General features: G+C 33.6%; 2 long non-coding RNA genes across 5 annotated transcripts; one reads left to right on the top strand and one right to left on the bottom strand.

The window, feature by feature from the left end:
* Window positions 1–340: 340 nt before the first annotated feature.
* Window positions 341–3291, bottom strand: LOC110904193. Of its 3 annotated transcripts, XR_004879571.1 has the most exons (3): window positions 2940–3291; window positions 1984–2074; window positions 341–908 (listed from the first exon to the last, which is right to left on the bottom strand). It is a non-coding gene; the product is annotated as an uncharacterized LOC110904193 (long non-coding RNA). The 3 variants fall into 3 exon arrangements; XR_004879569.1 differs by having other exon boundaries at window positions 341–2074; XR_004879570.1 differs by having other exon boundaries at window positions 341–2069.
* Window positions 3292–16494: 13203 nt separating this feature from the next.
* Window positions 16495–16993, top strand: LOC118486698. Of its 2 annotated transcripts, none has more exons than XR_004879564.1 (3): window positions 16495–16634; window positions 16711–16778; window positions 16856–16993. It is a non-coding gene; the product is annotated as an uncharacterized LOC118486698 (long non-coding RNA). The 2 variants fall into 2 exon arrangements; XR_004879565.1 differs by having other exon boundaries at window positions 16708–16778.
* The last annotated feature ends 1381 nt before the right edge of the window (window positions 16994–18374 follow it).

Below are 18374 nucleotides of genomic sequence, written 5' to 3'. Positions count from 1 at the left end.
CCCATACGCTAGGTTTACGTACCTGGGGTCAATTCGTTTCATTACTTGCCTCGATGCCGGTCCTAGACCGCATTCACGGATCATCTCTTCCAACAATTGCGCTTACCCTTCACAAAACATACTATTAGTTTCCTTCAAATACATAATCTAATACATACTTACATTCGCTTTTGCCTTTAGGCCTCGATCGAGTCTTGGATTGCACGGGTTCTTGGTCACGAGAGCACACCGGTTTGAGTTCAAGTATTTACCTCCTGTTACTTGATTCTCTCAAACCAGGGCTCTGATACCAACTTGTTACACCCTAACACGTTTAACCTTAAAAATGGCGCAGCGGAAAAAGAGCTTTAAAATTTCTTTCCTTATTAATGACATTACTTTCACGAAGGTTCCAAATTCTAAAAATGTTAAACGTTCTATAAAAGAATTCACAACATTCATACTAAAATTTAGATTTCTAGACATTATATACTTCAACTATGTGACCGATCTATCCGTACAATCCTTGCTCTTGACTCGATCTACGTCCGCTTCACTTCCTTAGCAGCAGAAGAAATCCGTGTAGTACCTGTGGACGCCACATACAACTTAACCATTAGTCATTGACAACGTCATACTACAATAATCTGATACAAATTAAAAATCATATAACATTCGACAACATAAACTTTGATTCATTCGACTATCCTCTCGGATTCCTTTGTTCCGAGTTCGGCTTCAATTCTACAAGAGTCTGACGTTCTCATTCCTGCATTACATTTCAATCTCAAGCACATCATTAGTAATGTCCATACTCAAACGTATTGAAACCATGTATACATGCATACCTGTCCCATTCTTTTCATAGACGATAAATCCTACTTCGTGCATTCATATATCCATACGTCTGATCATACGCACCTACATATCTACATACAATCATATTTATACCTACATACATACGTACATATCTGATGCATATGCTTTTGGTACGCCTAAGTGGTTAATATTTACATGTTTTAGCATCGTATTTGTATCGAGACATGTTACTTTGATGCATTTTTACATGTAGGGTAGTGGTGGAAGGTTACGTGATGATTCCGGATCATAAACCTATCACATGGAGCTTTACACACATCAAAGGAACTCAAGGAAAGTGATCTAGGCTTGTTTGGAACACCCCGACGTTCACTTTAACATGGTACCAGCGTTTGACAGTGAAGCATGGGCGTTTGGGTTTCTGCCCGGCGTTCCATACTCCCAAACCCGGCGTTCCATACTCCGGGTGCAGATACAAAACACCCACTAAAACTCGCATAACTTTTAAACCGTTTACCCGTTTAACCTCCCGTTTCTTCCTACATGCTTGTAAATTCACATTCTATCATATTAACTTGAAATCCTACCTCCGGATTAAGGAAATTCTTAACTTACGTGCATTCGACATATTATCATTTTCTAACTAATTGACCCGTTCGTGCATTTATCAACATAATCTGTTTATTTGACCTCAATCTCATATGAACTTTAATAATTTCATTGGCACCTATCATAAAAGATTAAATTCTCGGACGTCTTGCATCCTCTTAACCCATTTTCGCTCAAAGGCTTATTTTTGACCCGTTATGGGTATTTGCGCATTAAGTGGACTATGACATACCAAACCCTATACTTCGCTTTCATACTTGTCCAAGACATTACTCTAATCGAATAGCTCGTTTCCAAACGACTTCTAAGGTCGTTTGCCCAATATACCTATCAAGGGCATTTTAGTCAACTATGCTCTATCCTTAATAACAAAGGAATTCCTTACATAAGTAACCAATTCCACTACTTAGCTACTATTTCTTAATCACACCTACCTTGCTCGGATCAAAACTAAAATCCGTTTAATACTCCATTGACATCATACAATTCATTCCTATTCGACCTCAATTATCACATATAATTAAATTGCATATAACATTACATAAACAACTAAGAAGTGATTACGGAATCACTTACCTTAAGCGTTAGTGTTCATGCTTGCTTCCTCACCTCCGCTTGACCCGTTAGCTTTCCATACTTGGGTCCATCTCAATTTGGGATTCCTATCCTTTCAAGTCATTATGCCCATATCATAGTTAGTCCGCATGTTCATTCATATCACATCCATTTCCAACTTTTAACTACATAGACTCTTCATAGTCGAACTTTATCATAGATAGACATGAACTAACAACCACATTGTTCAACATTCACTTAATCAAAGTTATTATCTTACATACGTTCTCGACATAACTCCAACATTATTGTTTACCAATAAGCTATTCATTTCACACTCATACGCATTCACTTTTAATTACCATAAATCTAGCGCATCAAATACATGGCGAGCATCACACCATTGAAGCATAAGGTACAAGTTCCTAATGCATAATTTTACCACACCATACATTCAATCCGAATTCTCATATGAACTCCACCGTAAGCACACTTAACATATTATTTTGCTAACGACTACAAACACTTTCTATACATACTTACCCACAACTTTCATATAATTTCACAATTTGTTCTCTTAGGCATTTCATCGAACACTTGGCGGGTTTCGCATTTGTAACACATTATGTACAAGCTTTTAAAGCGTGATTCCTACTAATTCTTCACATAGCTTATTAACAATCAATCAAGTTCATAACAATATTTCATCCTAACTATGAACATATGGTTGTGACATCAATTATCCATAACAAGATCATCAACAACAACCAAATTAACATGTAGAAACCTCAAAATTTCTAGCCATTCCTTGACATGCAAGTGGGTTTTGCCTAATCCATGTTCATATTCAAAATTTAACATATCTTGATGTCTATACAGCCATAGCAACCATCATTCATACTAGATTTAGCATTACATTCACGAATTACACTAAACCCACTAAATCAAACATCACCAATATGCAAAATTCGACTTACTTGGTGTCAAGAACGCTTGAGTGATCATAAATCTTGGTTCATGCATCCAATTAACCCTCAAATCCTTTTCCAATTTGATGATTTCATGTGGGTTAGGGTTTACACCCCTTCCCCTTTTCTCCTGCTCGATCACACGCACACGTTGTGTGGATGTGTGTGTGATTTTTGTTTTAATAAATTAAACTTCCAAGTTTGGCACTCTAAGTCCCTCAAGTTTAACTTACTATCATAAATGCCACAAGTTTCATCATTTAGCTTATCTAATAGGCATTTAACTAGGTTTATTAACTTAGTTATTGTATCTCATTTTATTAAACATGGCAACATGCTAACGAATTTAATAATTCAAATTTTGGGGTGTTACACTGTTAAACGAAATGTATAAAGTTGTGACGTATGAACTACTCGCTTCGAATTTATGACGACACATAAAAATGAAAAGTTAGAAACTTAAGGGGAAGATGTGTCAATGTATAAAAGGTTAGGATATGTTAACAAAAGTATAAGGGGCTAAAATGAAAATATTACATAGTAAATGGGGCCAAAAGAGAAATGTCACCGACATTCTCATTTAAGTTATACTAGTAATAGTAATAATTACCGCGAACGTTGTGGCGCGGGTACATCGCAAACGTCGGACGAATTAGTCCAAGCGTTATACGAAGTGTTAATCATATGAAAACACATGTTTCGGCATATCCGATTGAACTCAATGTAACCTATAGTTGCATTACGATTGGATCAAACCGCAAAGTAAATCGAGTTTATACCGTACAATCATAACACATTATATGCAACCTGACTAACCCGAATTTATACTGTCAAGTCAAAACGTATTATATGCTACCCGATTCGTATGTTGAAAACATACAAAATAAAGCACGAAAGTGTTACGCCGAAACATAAAAATGCAAAGTTTAAAAGTTGAAGGGTCAGTATAAAGCATATGGGCTAAAAACTTAATTACCTAAGTATGGACCAAAAATGTAAGTTACAAGAGTATAAGGTCAAAAGAAAAAATCTATATGTAAAAAATGTAAATTATAAAAAGTATATGTTAAAAATGAAAATTTTCAAAATTAAAGAGTGATTGTGGAAAATCACCAAAAGTTAAGGGGTAATTGTGGAAAATTAACAGATGATTGTTGAAAATCAACCGTCATTGTACTTTAAGATGTATAGAAATAATCTTAAATATATATAAAAAAATAGTATAACATCATCTATACTATAAAAATAGTAGAACATCATCTATACTATATATAATGCATAAGAGAAAACTATTTTAAAATGAATTAGGATCAAATACAAAGAAAAAATAAATAAGAAGGGTAAGAAGGATTTTGGTAAGATTTGGAGGGTTAAGATTAGTTTTAAAGAAAAGAAGATAATGGAAATGTATAACAGGAATCCTACATTTATTTACTTTCTCTCTCCACATGCAAGACACATGTCAATTCCATCCATCAATTTAAAACGTCCAAAACTTTTTCATACGACATTTTTTTAAAAGTTCACCATAATGACAAGCATTTTTTTTATCTTTAATATGAGTATGATATTGCTATATAAAAATAAAATAAAAAATTTCATTTTTACTGAGTTTTTTTTTTTTTTTTTTTTTTTTTTTTTTTTTTGTTAAAGGTTCAGATCATTGTGTCTTTTAATTGGGTTTTGTTCATTACGTTTTTATTAGGACTTCTATACATTGTTTTATTATCAAAAATTTATAACACAATGTTAATTTGGGTTCAGGCCACTATGTTTTTATCAAAACTTATAACACAATTTATGACACAATAAAGATTGTGTTATATTTGGGTACTCTATATATTGTGTTATAGGTTCTGATCATTGTGTTTATTCTGCTATGCATTGTGTTTTAATCTTTTGTTTATTTTGTATTAGTCTGTTGTCTATTGTGTTTTAGTTTGTTGTCCATTGTGTCTTTTATTTGATCTCACTTATTGTGTCTGTTATCTGTCGTCATCAATTGCGTTTTTGGTCTACTTTCCATTGTGTTTTTAGTTTGATACTCATTGTGTTTTACGTTATGTCAATTGTGTCTTTTATCTGTTGTCATCGATTATGTTTTTGGTCTACTTTCCATTGTGTTTTACGTTATGTCCATTGTGTCTTTTATCTGCTGTCATCGATTGTGTTTTTAGTCTACTTTCCATTGTGTTTTAAGTTTGATACTCATTGTGTTTTATGTTATGTCCATTGTGTAATACATAACTAGGTTTTTCTCAATGTGTATTACGTTATGTCCATTGTGTAATACGCAACTGAGTTTTTGATTTTTTTTTCTAAATATAACAATATGGTATTCATATTAAAGATAAAAAGACGCTCGATTTTATGGTATAATTTTTTTAAAAACAAATGACGTATAAAAAGGTTATGAACATTTAAAAAATAAGGGGGAAATAACATGTGATTTGCATGTGCAGGATCTTTTTATTTTTTTGACAAGATTATCCTTTTCACTTGATTTCTTTTGGGACACTTGTCACTATATAGTGACTTGTTACACTTCTTATTTTTATACTTCTTTGTAGAATAACTCAACCCTTTTAAAATAATTAAAAGTTAAGATTTTTTTTATGCGTAAGAAAAAAGTATTTTAAAATAATTAAAAGTAAAGACTTTTTTGAGTTTAATGCATAAAGTTCCACCATAAAATGAGTTTTAATGAGTCTTTCAAATATTTGTTACATTTAAATCCCTGATCTCTATTACCCTTTAATCTCTCAATTTTAACCAAATTCTGATTAATTAATTATTAGTTACATTTTATCCCCTTATGAAAAACTAATTACCCCACGATAAATAACCATTACTTTTGCGTACTAAATTATTTTTTTTTTAAAATACACCATAAAAACGATCATTTTATTCTCTTTTATTTGAGTATAATATTACTATTGTTTTTTTAACCGAAAACTTGATACGTTACATGATTAACAATGTCTATGGGTGATCAATAATAACTGAATCGTTAACCGAAATCAAACAAGATAACCAATTTACCGGAAACCGAATTAACCAAAAAAACTCGGATTTTTTGTACCCTCGTTTAACCAAAATTAACCGAATCAAACAATTCATACTTTCATATATTTCTAACTTTTATACTTCTAGTTCATTATCTCCTATTTTATACTTTCATTTCATGTATTTATAGATTCATTTTACGTATTTATGCATTCATTTCATGTATTTGCACCTCAATTTTACGGTAAATTTCTTCTTTAGTTATTTAACGGTTAGATGGACAATAAATATCTTTTTTTTTTCCAGCGGCTCAAGTAATGTTCTAGGAAATTATTTTGAAAGGTTTTACTTCAAATTTATGTTCTCATCTTAGATATTTTTACTAGTTATGTTCTCATCTTAGATATTTTTACTAGTATTAAAATGAAATAAGTGTAAACATCAAATTTATGTTCTCATCTTAGATATTTTTACTAGTATTAAAATGAAATAAGTGTAAAGAAACCGATTCTAATATCCATTTTCAACATATACAAAAAATAGTAGAACATTATGTACAGATGTATAATACATAAGTGAAAGGTATTTTTAAATAACTAAAACTTAAAACTTTATTAGTTTAATGCATAAAATACAAAATTAAAATAAGAGTAAATACATTAATTACATTTAAACCTCCCATCTTTATTACACTTTAATCACTCAACTTTAACAAAATTCTGGTTAATTAGGTCATACGGAGTGGGCGGCAAACCCACTCGGCAAAGTGCCTTTGCCGCGCGGTAACACCGCCGTCGGTGGGTTTTGCCGCTCGGTGAAGGAAAGGAAGCGGGGACAGGTTGCCGATGCGGGGAGGGAGGGTAGGAGAGAGAGAGAGAGGGGGTGTGTGGGGTGGGGTCCATGCCATATCAACCAATCACACCTTTTTCCTTTTTAAAAAAAATAGTTTACCAATTCATGAAGTGTCTAACCATTGCCAACACTTTTGAGCATAGTTTAGACACTTTTCATTGAATGACATGGCACACTCTCATTGGTTGATTTTGAAGTTTACCACTTTCAAGTGTCTAACCACTCCCTACAACCCTTAATTGTTAGTTACATTTTAGTTATGAAAAACTAATTACCTCCCGATTTTTAAATAGCTATAACTTTTGCGTACTACGTTATTATTTTTTATTTAAAATTTCACCATAAAAACGATCATTTTATTCTCATTAACTTGAGTATAATATTGCTATAGTTTATTTTATTGAAAACTTGATATGTTACGTGATTAACAGTGTGTAAGGGTTTGCAATAACTAAAGCGTTAATCGAAACCGAACCGAAAACAGACGAAACTGAACCTTCTGAAATCATCCAAAACTGAATTAACTGAAAACCGAATTAACCAAACGCGGTCATCGATTTATTGTACCCAGTTTAACCAACATTAACTGAACCGAACTATTCATATTTTTATATGTTTCTGGCTTTTATACCTTTGGTTTTGTCAATTAACCGAAATTAAACAAATCAAACCAAAAACTGTCAAGCAACCGAATGAATTGAACTGGTTAACCGAAAACCGAAACTGATGACTTCGGTTGAGGATAATAACAGAACTAACCGTACAATACACACCTTAACAATATTTGTGTTTCTTGACGCATCACACATGCACCATTATAGTGTATAATAATCTAACTAAGTATATTCCTTTAGTTAAAAGTTTATGTTATTTTCTTAATTCACTTTTAAGTATATCCAAACACCAATTCATCAATTTGTATGAAAAAGAAAACCACTGAAACATATTAGAACACAAAAGGAAGTTATAAATACGAATGTGAGATTAAATATATTATTAATATAATATTTAATCTTTTAGCCATTATAATCATTTATATTATATTAGATTAAAATATATTAGTAACCTATTAATAATTAGTTGGTAATTGTTGATGGACCATATTACCCTTATTAACTAATTAGGTTTCCTCTTGGGTGTATATATAAGAAGATTATTAGAGAGTTTAAGGGTTAGACAAGTTACACAATTCACACAACCCTCATAACATCTATTTCGGCTCTCTCTCCCAACCGATTCTTCCCTTGTTTCGGTTTCATCACCATCATAACTTTACACCCTAAGGAGGAACCAGATCATCCTGACAAGTATGTCGAACTCAATGGCTGCATCTCTGACTGGATTCTCTGCTGGCCTGTCTGCTGTAACAGGTATTATTTACATGTTTTCCATTATGTTTAAACAGAACTGATCCAACATGTGGTATCAGAGCATATGTTGATAAATCAGTTCTGTTTTCGTATCCATCATTCTGGGATCATAATCTGGAAAACAGAAAAGTCTTAAAGCCTTAATAAATCACGGTTGGTTTCGGTTCTCTTTATGCCGAAATCATTGTTTTGAGTAAAGGGTGGTTTATCATGTCACTAGAAATCACTAATGGGTAAATTAATATCCGAAATCTGTTAATAAAAGTAATAAAATTCAGGTTTCGGATCCCAGATTATGTTTTTAATTTTTAGGGTTCATCACTTGTTCTAAGAAAAACTCGAAAATACATTAACTTTTGGAATATAATTTAGATTAGTGGGTGTTTTTTACTATTTTGATCTTAATTTTATCTATTAAAGTTTTCGAAAACTGTTAAAGAGATAATCAGTTATTATTTTCGAAATCTTTTGATAATTTAGATCAGCAATAAAACAGGAAACACTATCCCACAATCCCTAAAATTTCGAGTTTTCAGTTATCATCACAAAACAGCTGTTAACAGGGATTCGAGACCATCAGACTGCGAATCGAGACCATTAGATCTCGACTCGAGACCACAAGGTCTCGACTCAAAATCATAAGGGCTCTCAAATCTTTACAACTCGAGACAAGGGTCTCGACTTGAGACCATAAGGTCATAACTCGAGACCATAAGGTTGCGACTCGAGACCATAAAGCTACAACTCGAGACCAATGTTGCGACTCGAGACCATAAGGCTACAACTCGAGACTAAGGTTGCGACTCGAGACCTCATAACTAACTCGAGATCTCAAAACTCAGTCGAGACCTAACTCGAGACCATGACTCGAGACCTCACTCGAGACCTCACTCGAGACCTCATTACCTTAGGCTGTTTGATATGAACTAAAATTCGATCCGCGCTAACAGGTGGTTTGCTATTAAATACTTGGTTTTGTTAACACTTAATTAACTAAATCAGAATCAGATGATTTTTTACAAAACCAAAATAGCTTAACTTGAATGAGCTTCTGATGTATTAATTCTGGCCAAAGCTGATATAATACATCTATTTATTGTTCAAGTATTATAAAAAAGGCTATGTTGAGTATGCATTACAAACGTGAAATGTCTTAATTCTCGCCAAAGCTGATTTAATTCATTTATGTTTAGCATGCTTGACAAGTGCATAACTAAAGTGATTGTCTCATTTCTGGCCAAAGCTGATTTGTCACGAGTACTTTGCACACATACTTAAATGATTACACTTCTGGCCAAAGCTGATTTGTCTTCGTTTAAGTAGAATTTTACTAAGTCTATTATTTTGATGTTAGTAGTAGACATTATCACAACTTCATAATTAAAATGGTCATTATTTATGCCTGCCTTAGTATAACATGCCCTTAGATCACATTAGGACTTCTTTCTTAGTATCATAACTTGCTCATCTTACTTCCACTATCAGCACCCAATTGCGGGATTCCACCTTTGACTGGTGATAACTTTGCTGAATGGAAGGATGCCCTCATGCTTACACTAGGATTGCTAGACTTCGATTATGCTCTTAGAGAGAATAAGCCAGCAAATCTTACTACTCAAAGTACTGCTGCTGATAAGATAGTTCATGAAAAATGGACTAGATGTAACCGCATGTCTCTCATGTTCATGAAGCAATCCATTCACAATGCTATTAGAGGCGCCATTCCTGATTCTGAAGATGCTAAAACCTACCTGGCTTCTGTGGAGGCTCGATTCAAAGGAACATCGAAAGCACACGCTAGCACTCTTATCCTCAAGCTGGTGACGACTAAGTATGATGGGAGGAGCGGCATTCGCGAGCACATCATGATGATGCATGACATGGCCAATAAGCTGAAAGGGCTAGAGATGGAAATCAGTGATGGTTTTCTTGTTCACTTCATTATCACTTCGCTTCCTTCGTCCTATGAAGCATTCAAGATCAATTACAACACTCAGAAGGACAAATGGACGATGAGTGAGCTGGTCGCTATGTGCGTACAGGAGGAAGAGCGTATGAAGATGGATCGCACTACTGATGTTGCTAACTTCACAACCTCCAACTTTAAGAAGAGGAAGCACAATCATCAAAGAAAGGATGCTTCTAGACCATTGAAGCTTTACTGTGATAACTCAGCTGCCGTTAGTTTCTCGAACACTAACAGTTCGACTGGAGCTGGTTTATATCTCGATACAAAATATTTGTTCGTACGTGAACGAGTTGAGGAAAATAATCTTTGTATTGAGTATATTAGTACTAAAGATATGCTTGCGGATCCGATGACTAAAGGTCTCCCACCTAAAGTTTTCGAAGAACATGTATCGAATATGGGACTTACTAAAGACCTTATTTAATGGCATATTGTACTAGCTTATGTTTTAATTAATAAAATTTCCTCAGTTTGATTTTGTATGTCTCTAACATATGTTCTGCCGGTGTAATGACATATAGACAAATATAAATACAAATCAGACGCTAAAGGGGTTATGCGTATTTTGATCATAACTATTAGGTTTTAAATTGAGGCTATAGTATGACTAATGGGGGTCCTGAGTTGAATGATGATTCAACGGCTGTATTTCTCTGCTATAGTTCTTGGTTTAAGGCTAAAATGAGTGTTAACTCCTGGCCAGGCTCATCTAATACTCATGATAAATGATTACTCGGCTAAGTGGGAGAATGTGAGATTAAATATATTATTAATATAATATTTAATCTTTTAGCCATTATAATCATTTATATTATATTAGATCAAAATATATTAATAACCTATTAATAATTAGTTGGTAATTGTTGATGGACCATATTACCCTTATTAACTAATTAGGTTTCCTATTGGGTGTATATATAAGGAGATTATTAGAGAGTTTAAGGGTTAGACAAGTTACACAATTCACACAACCCTCATAACATCTATTTCGGCTCTCTCTCCCAACCGATTCTTCCCTTGTTTCGGTTTCATCACCATCATAACTTTACACCCTAAGGAGGAACCAGATCATCCTGATAAGTATGTCGAACTCAATGGCTGCATCTCTGACTGGATTCTCTGCTGGCCTGTCTGCTGTAACAGGTATTATTTACATGTTTTCCATTATGTTTAAACAGAACTGATCCAACAACGAAGAGATAATGCTAACCTCCCATTAAAACCAACATCAAAGACGAAGGAAATCAGATAGGTGAACGACAACATTAGGCTTGTTAGGGCTAAGGGGTAGGATGGCAATGTTGTTTGACAGAGCCATAATAAAACTACACATGAATATATTAATTAAGTTTATATATTGAAAAACCGGGGCTTTGGGGCCAAAATCCTTGTTTCACTTAAACAACTTGCAGATAGATTTAATTTTCGTATAAAAAGAACATGATCTTTTTATTCAGGAGGTTAGACCTAAGATGAAGTACAAAGTGTCTTATCATACAAAACGTACAAAACATATGAAAAATGAAAAAAAAAACATGGTGACATTTTGTAATTATATGCTCGTAGGGTAATTATCAAAATTACTCCACAAATAATCTTGTAGGGTAATTTTGTAAAATGTGCTTGTAGGGTAATCATCAAAATTACTCTACAAGTGTATCAAAATTACCAGGGCCGTCTCCGAAAATCATAAAAAAATTTTTGGCCTCGTGCAAGATAAAAATTTTGGACCCTATTCGCAAATTTACATTTATTATAAACTCATTAATTATTTAATCACTAAAATTTATGGGAAGATAATTTAAATAGTTATTTTTTGCTAAGTTTAGGTAGTAATTTATTAATTAAAGTGAAAGATGTAGTTGACAAAATAAGGCATTAAATGTATCCAACATAAAGAACCAAAAAATGAAGCTGAAATAGAGAATTTGGAGACGCCAGGATTAGAACCCCTATCTCGTTGTTGTTTAAGCAAGACAGTAACCATCCCAACAAGAGCTTGTTTGTGTCATTTATCGATTCATTGCATATATATTCTAGCTTATACAACGTTAATTCTATACAAAATTAAAAAGATTTGGGCCACCGGAGGATTTGGACCTGGTGACGTCGCCCACCCCGCACCCCCTCCGGGCCGGCCTTGAAAATTACTCTACTAGTTTATCAAACAATATACAATTCAAAATTACCCTAAGATCAAAATTAGCTTACAAGATCATGTGTAGAGTAATTATGATACTCTTCAGAATGACCCTACAAAGATCAAAATTACTTTACAAGATAGTTTTACAAAATTACCCTACAATATCAAAATTACCCTACAAGATCATTTGTAGAGTAATTTTGCTAATTACGAAAATGCTATCGCGTTTTTTCAGCAAAACCTTCGTTTCGTATGTTTTGTACGTTAAAAGTATTTGTATCTGATCTTTAGTCTAGACATAATTATATCTAGTGAAAGTGTAAAATACAATACTGCTTAACGTAAGAGCTTACGCTGTGAAATTACACACGTTATAAAATTCAAAACCCTAATCACGCATGTTAAAAAATCATAATTACGCATGTTATACTTATGTAATGAAGCATGTTATAATTATGTAATGAATCATGTTATGGTTTTCAACATGCGTGATTATGTCTTTTCAACATGCGTGATTATGGTTTTTCAACATGTCTGATTAGGGTTTTGAGTTTTACAACATGCGTAATTTCACAGAGTGCGCTCGTACGTTAAGGAATATTTTACGTTAACTGGCCTCATTATATCTATTAACGAGTTACCATTTAAATGTGATTGTTTTTATACCATTTTGAGTTCTATTAGGCTAAAGGATGTGGGGGTCATGGTTGGGACATGATTTGCCATCTAGGAGCATGAATGGAAGGTTACACTACCCCCTTGTTTGATCCACCATGGTTTGCATGGATTAAACCATAACAACCATGGTCATACTTTCCATTTTTCAACAAATCATTTCCTTTTCTTTAGATAAAGATAAGTTAAAATAAATAAGGGGCTAGTGGTTTGGGTCATGATCACATCTTTAGGGTAGTGGTTTTAGATGGTGGATTAGAGGTGGGTTACATGACACTGATATGAAGGGTCATGGTGGTCATGAGGGTCATGACCACACCCTACCTACCCATGCGCTCCCATTGTACCAATAAATGCAAGATCATGGTCATGGTGACAAGATAAGCGCACCTTAAGTAAGATTCATTGTTTGACAACTTGCCAATGGTCCCTTCCTCATCACATGGCTACATGTTTACACAAGTTGACACTTGCCTGGTAGGCCGTATTTCAGTTGGTATTTTATTTTGGTCCATTGTTAGTGTTTAAAGTTTAAACCCCGTTAGGAGTATTTAGGCTGGTGAATATCACATTGTGTGGATTAGGGAGTGTGTATGTCGCTATTCTTTAAATTCGTAAATTATTTTGTAAAATTAAGTTTATAATAATAAGGTATAATATCTAGCGTTAGGATATAATAGGAATTTTATTTGGCTGATAAGGTTAGGAAGTAATCTTGACCATCCATTTATTTAATCAAGGGCTAAGATTAAATGAGGGAAATCAAAGAGAAGAAAAGAGGCGCGTGAGTTTGTTTAGGGGCATTATAGTCAATCCAAGACAATAGTTTCTCTGTTCTCCAATTCGCCCCCATTTTTTAAACGTTAATAAATCTTTCACACGACATTATTTTTTTATAAAAGTTGCACAAAAAAACGAGCGTTTTTTATCTTTAAAACGAGTATACTATTGCTATATTTTTGAATTTTTTTTCTCAAACCCAGTTGCGTAAAACGCAATGGAAAAAATCCAGTTGCGTAAAACGCAATAGATAAAAAACCTAAAAAATGACAACGCAATGCACCAAAAACACAAAAAAATGTCTTATTTGTAAAACACAATGGCCAGAAAATAAAAAAAAAAAGTCTTATTTCTAAAACGTAATAGCCTAAAAACACAAAAGAAAGTGTACTTTCTAAAACGCAATGGACTGAAAACACATAAAAATGTGTTTTACCTAAAACACAATGCACAAAAACACAAAGAAACGTCTTAATTCTAAAACACAATGGCCAGAAAACACTTAAAATGTCTGTGCGTTTTAGAATGTCTTAGTTCTAAAAGAAAGTGTACTTTCTAAAACGCAATGGACAGCCGTAAGACTCCACTGATCGACGTAACCTACGGCAGGTGGCCGTAGGTTACGGCCCTATGCTGACTTGTGACTATGCTGACCGCCGTAACCTACGGCTGGGAGCCGTAGGTTACGGCTCCGACTGATCTCAATTTGTAACTTTCGCATTTAATGGCCATTTTATGGAGATTTATGACGTCTAATCATGCAATTTCGGTTACTACTTGGCTAGAACGAGTTGGGGAGTATATGAGTGTAACACCTCGAAAATTTACGTCCAATAATGCATTGACACGTGTCATGCACTAGTACAGAAGTAAGCATTAGACGGGGTTAAACTGTGTTTTTAGACGCGGTGGTGCACATGACCCCGTCTAAAAATACACACACATCAGAAACTTTAGAAAATACCCCTTTAATATCAATAAATTATATGTCTTATTGTATAAACCGTGACTTAAAATAGGTTTATATATCTTTAGACAGGGTTATGATTAAACCCTGACAAAAAATAGAATCGTAAATAATCTATATCAAACCCTGCTAACTACTAACTATTTAGTATTATAAATTAATAAAAAAAAATCAACTCAAAATTTCACAAAACCCTAACCGCCCCCTTGCCCACCCTTACTTACATGATCAGAGCCCCCTTTACACGATCTTCAGCCCTTCCCCTTTCCATGACGCACCACCAAGTTCCGCCCCAATCCGTCGTCCCCTTCCCCTCTCTCAGCACCAACGACCGCCCCCTTCCCTCTCTCAGCACCAACGACTGATTAGGTAAGATTGTTTGTATGTTTTGTTGTATTATAGGATATATGTGATTGTTTGTGGTCACAAATCATCTTTGACAGTTTGTGAATTGTTGTGTTTGTATGCATGTATATGTATTGATGCTTATATATAAATGATTTAAACAATCTATTGCACATGTATGAATATGTATCTATGGTGGGTATCATTGTGCAAATAAAACAAACAGGAAATTAGCTGCTAAAAATTAGTGTTCAAAAAGCTATATAAAGTAACTTTAACAGCATGTATAATCACTTTAGATAGTTTTGATCTATGTAGTCGTTAAAAAGGGGTGTTTCTAATCAATTATTTATAATCATTTTTCTAACAGCATGTATAATCACTTTAGATAGTTAGATGCTTAAAATTAGTTGGTTATATGCTCACCCATGGTTAGAATAATTCTCATTATGTTGTTTTTTTTTTGTTTAATAGTTAACATAAATTATGTCTAGGCGAGGTAGAGGTAAACACGGTGTAACTAAGTGTAAGAAGAAGTTAAAATAGGAGGACATGTACATTCAGTTAGATGAAAATAATATACCGATAGGTCCACTGGGAACAACTTTTGATTCTTGGCTTGGACTCGAATCGAGAACAACTTTTCCAGAATATTGGATTAGCTCAATGAATTTTGATAAACAAAGTTGGAGAGAGTTTTAGCCGCATGTTCAGGTATTGCATTTAAATTTATGTAAATCTGTAGAAATATGAAATACATGTTAGTTACTTTATAAGTTTAACTATTTTATTTGCACATATTTAGAAAGTGTGGCATCTTGATGACAATCTAGAGGAAATTACCATACAAAGAGCAAAAACGATGCATACGAATTTTTTCAGTGCGAATCTTTGGAGGATATCAGGAAACAAAGTGAAATCCTTGTTTCGATTTTATTTATTTTGATCCCTCGAAGTGGGAAGCTTTCGTTTTCGTTGCAATGAAGTCTACGAAGGAAGCTTTGGTATATGTTACTTATTATATATTATTATTATTCTTATTATTATTGTAATATTGTTTTAAATATTACTAATATAGTTTGTTGATTTATTTGTAGGAAAAAAAGTGACAAGGCAAGAAGAAATACAAAACGTAACAATATCCCACATTGGTCTGGACGCTTGGGATATAGGGCTTTGTGTCAAAAGATTGACAAGATATGGCCCCAGTGGTGAAAGATAATGACCATCTTAAAGAATTGAACGATAAACGCTGTCAACTTTTAGTCGCGGCTAGAATAAAAAAAGACCAACGGATCGGCACTTATGATACCGAAAAATTTGATGAAGAAATCGGTGATTTAGTAAGTTAAAAAATATATATTTATATGTCTATATATAATTTGTCGAATGCTTTATTATTTAGATCAAGGATGAGAAAAATATGAAACTTGATGGAAATTATGACAAGTGTGAGAAGATCCAATAACAAAGAAAGGGTGGAAGTGAGCACGAGGTGAACATGAGCTAACCGAGACAACGTATATACATGAGCCCGGGTTTGTGTGGATCTAGTTGCGGTCCGGGTTCATCACTTATGATATATTCGGATATTGAGGTAATACATATATATTTATATATAGGCTGTAAAATATCAATGGACAAATATAACACATTATATGGTTTTGCAGAAGGTATCCGATGTGAATTGTTATGTTCATTCAGTAAGAGGAGTGGTGATACACCTATAGTCATCAGTCAAGTAAGTCTAATCTAATTAACTTTCCTTTGTTTTATTAGTACAATTTATTAACTATTTTGTAACTTTATTTTTTATAGTGGACATTAGACTTTGTTCATTATTGCCATAAAAGTACGAGGTGTGTATATTTTAGATTCACTATTTGTAAAGGGCGGCAAGAATCCTAACCAATATCCTTGTCTTACAAGTGTGATTGAAAGCACCTTACCCGCCAATAAAACCCACATTTCATATGGTTCATGTAAGTATGTTTTCTATTTCCTAGTTTGATTTTCATATATTTGAATAAATAATAATTGTTAATTTATTGCATTGCAAGCAATAAGCTGACACATGGGAATGCGGTTATATACTTCTTTAATCTATGTTCGACTTTGTCAATGTGTATCAAAAGCAATTTCCCAAAGTAAGTATATTTCTATTATTAATCTTAGATGCGCATAAGTATATATAAGATAACACATCCACACATACTCACACAAGCACATACGGGTAGTTGATCTAATGAAGTCAAGGCTCAGTTGGTTATGTGTTTGTAACAATTTGTTCGTTGATATTACACTAATTTCTAATAATTTTAACATTTTCAATTTTTTTAGATGCGGAATGACACGAAAGAGGCTACGGATGAAGAAATTAAAAGACACTAAGGGAATCGATACCGATTTTATTTGACGGGTTGGGTATTCCTTAGTTTAAATATAGTTTGTTTATGGTTTTGAATAGATTATGTAATGAATTGTTATTTTTTCCGTTAATATTGTAGACTTTCAGGGTTGAATGTGTTGGGTTGCAGTTTACTTGTTCGGATTTGACTGTTGAATTTATAAAGAGATTGATTGTTTGGAATTTGGAGTGTATATTTTTTTTACTACAGGTTATATAGATTATATTGTTACTTTGGTTGGAATTTACTGCATATATTTTTTTACATCATTGGTTATAAGTCGCGGTTTATTTCTAGAATTGTAAAATGATTTTAAGTCGCGGTTTATAACACCGACTAAAGACATTTTCCTAAAAGTATTAACACCTTTTAAGTCACGGTGGATATATTAAGACGGGGTTCAACAAACCGTGTCTGATAAACATTACATTTTTAGCCACGGCATTTTAAGTCGCGGTTTGAAACCCCGTCTAAAAACTGTTTTAACCGCGTCTAAAGCTTACTTTTGTACTAGTGATGGGCTTTGAACATGAAGAAACATACTTTAGAGGGACTAAAGTTGACAAACTGTGAAAACTATGGAATATAAGGGTCCAAAGTGTCAACAATGGATAAATAGACTCTACAATAACCCTACATGGTGTGTATAACCCTAAACGGATGGATCATGGATCATACGAAGCGGAAAATGCACGAAAGTGAGGAATTACAAACTACAGGGGCTAAAAGTGTCAACATGTTGAGTTTATACCTCTGAGTGATCTTTTGGCAGACCCGAAGCTTTGTAATGATAAAATATACTCACTAGAATATGTGGTAAAATTTTCATGAAGTTTCGTTGTCGTATGAGAAAGTTATGACCAAAACCGTACATGAAGGGTTAAAAGCGTTAACGTCGAATTTCATGACTTTTCGGGTGAGCACAAAGT

The sequence above is a fragment of the Helianthus annuus genome, chromosome 14, assembly GCF_002127325.2.
Source record: "Helianthus annuus cultivar XRQ/B chromosome 14, HanXRQr2.0-SUNRISE, whole genome shotgun sequence".
Lineage (NCBI taxonomy): Eukaryota > Viridiplantae > Streptophyta > Magnoliopsida > Asterales > Asteraceae > Helianthus > Helianthus annuus.
This window is presented reverse-complemented; position numbering and strand designations above follow the sequence as displayed.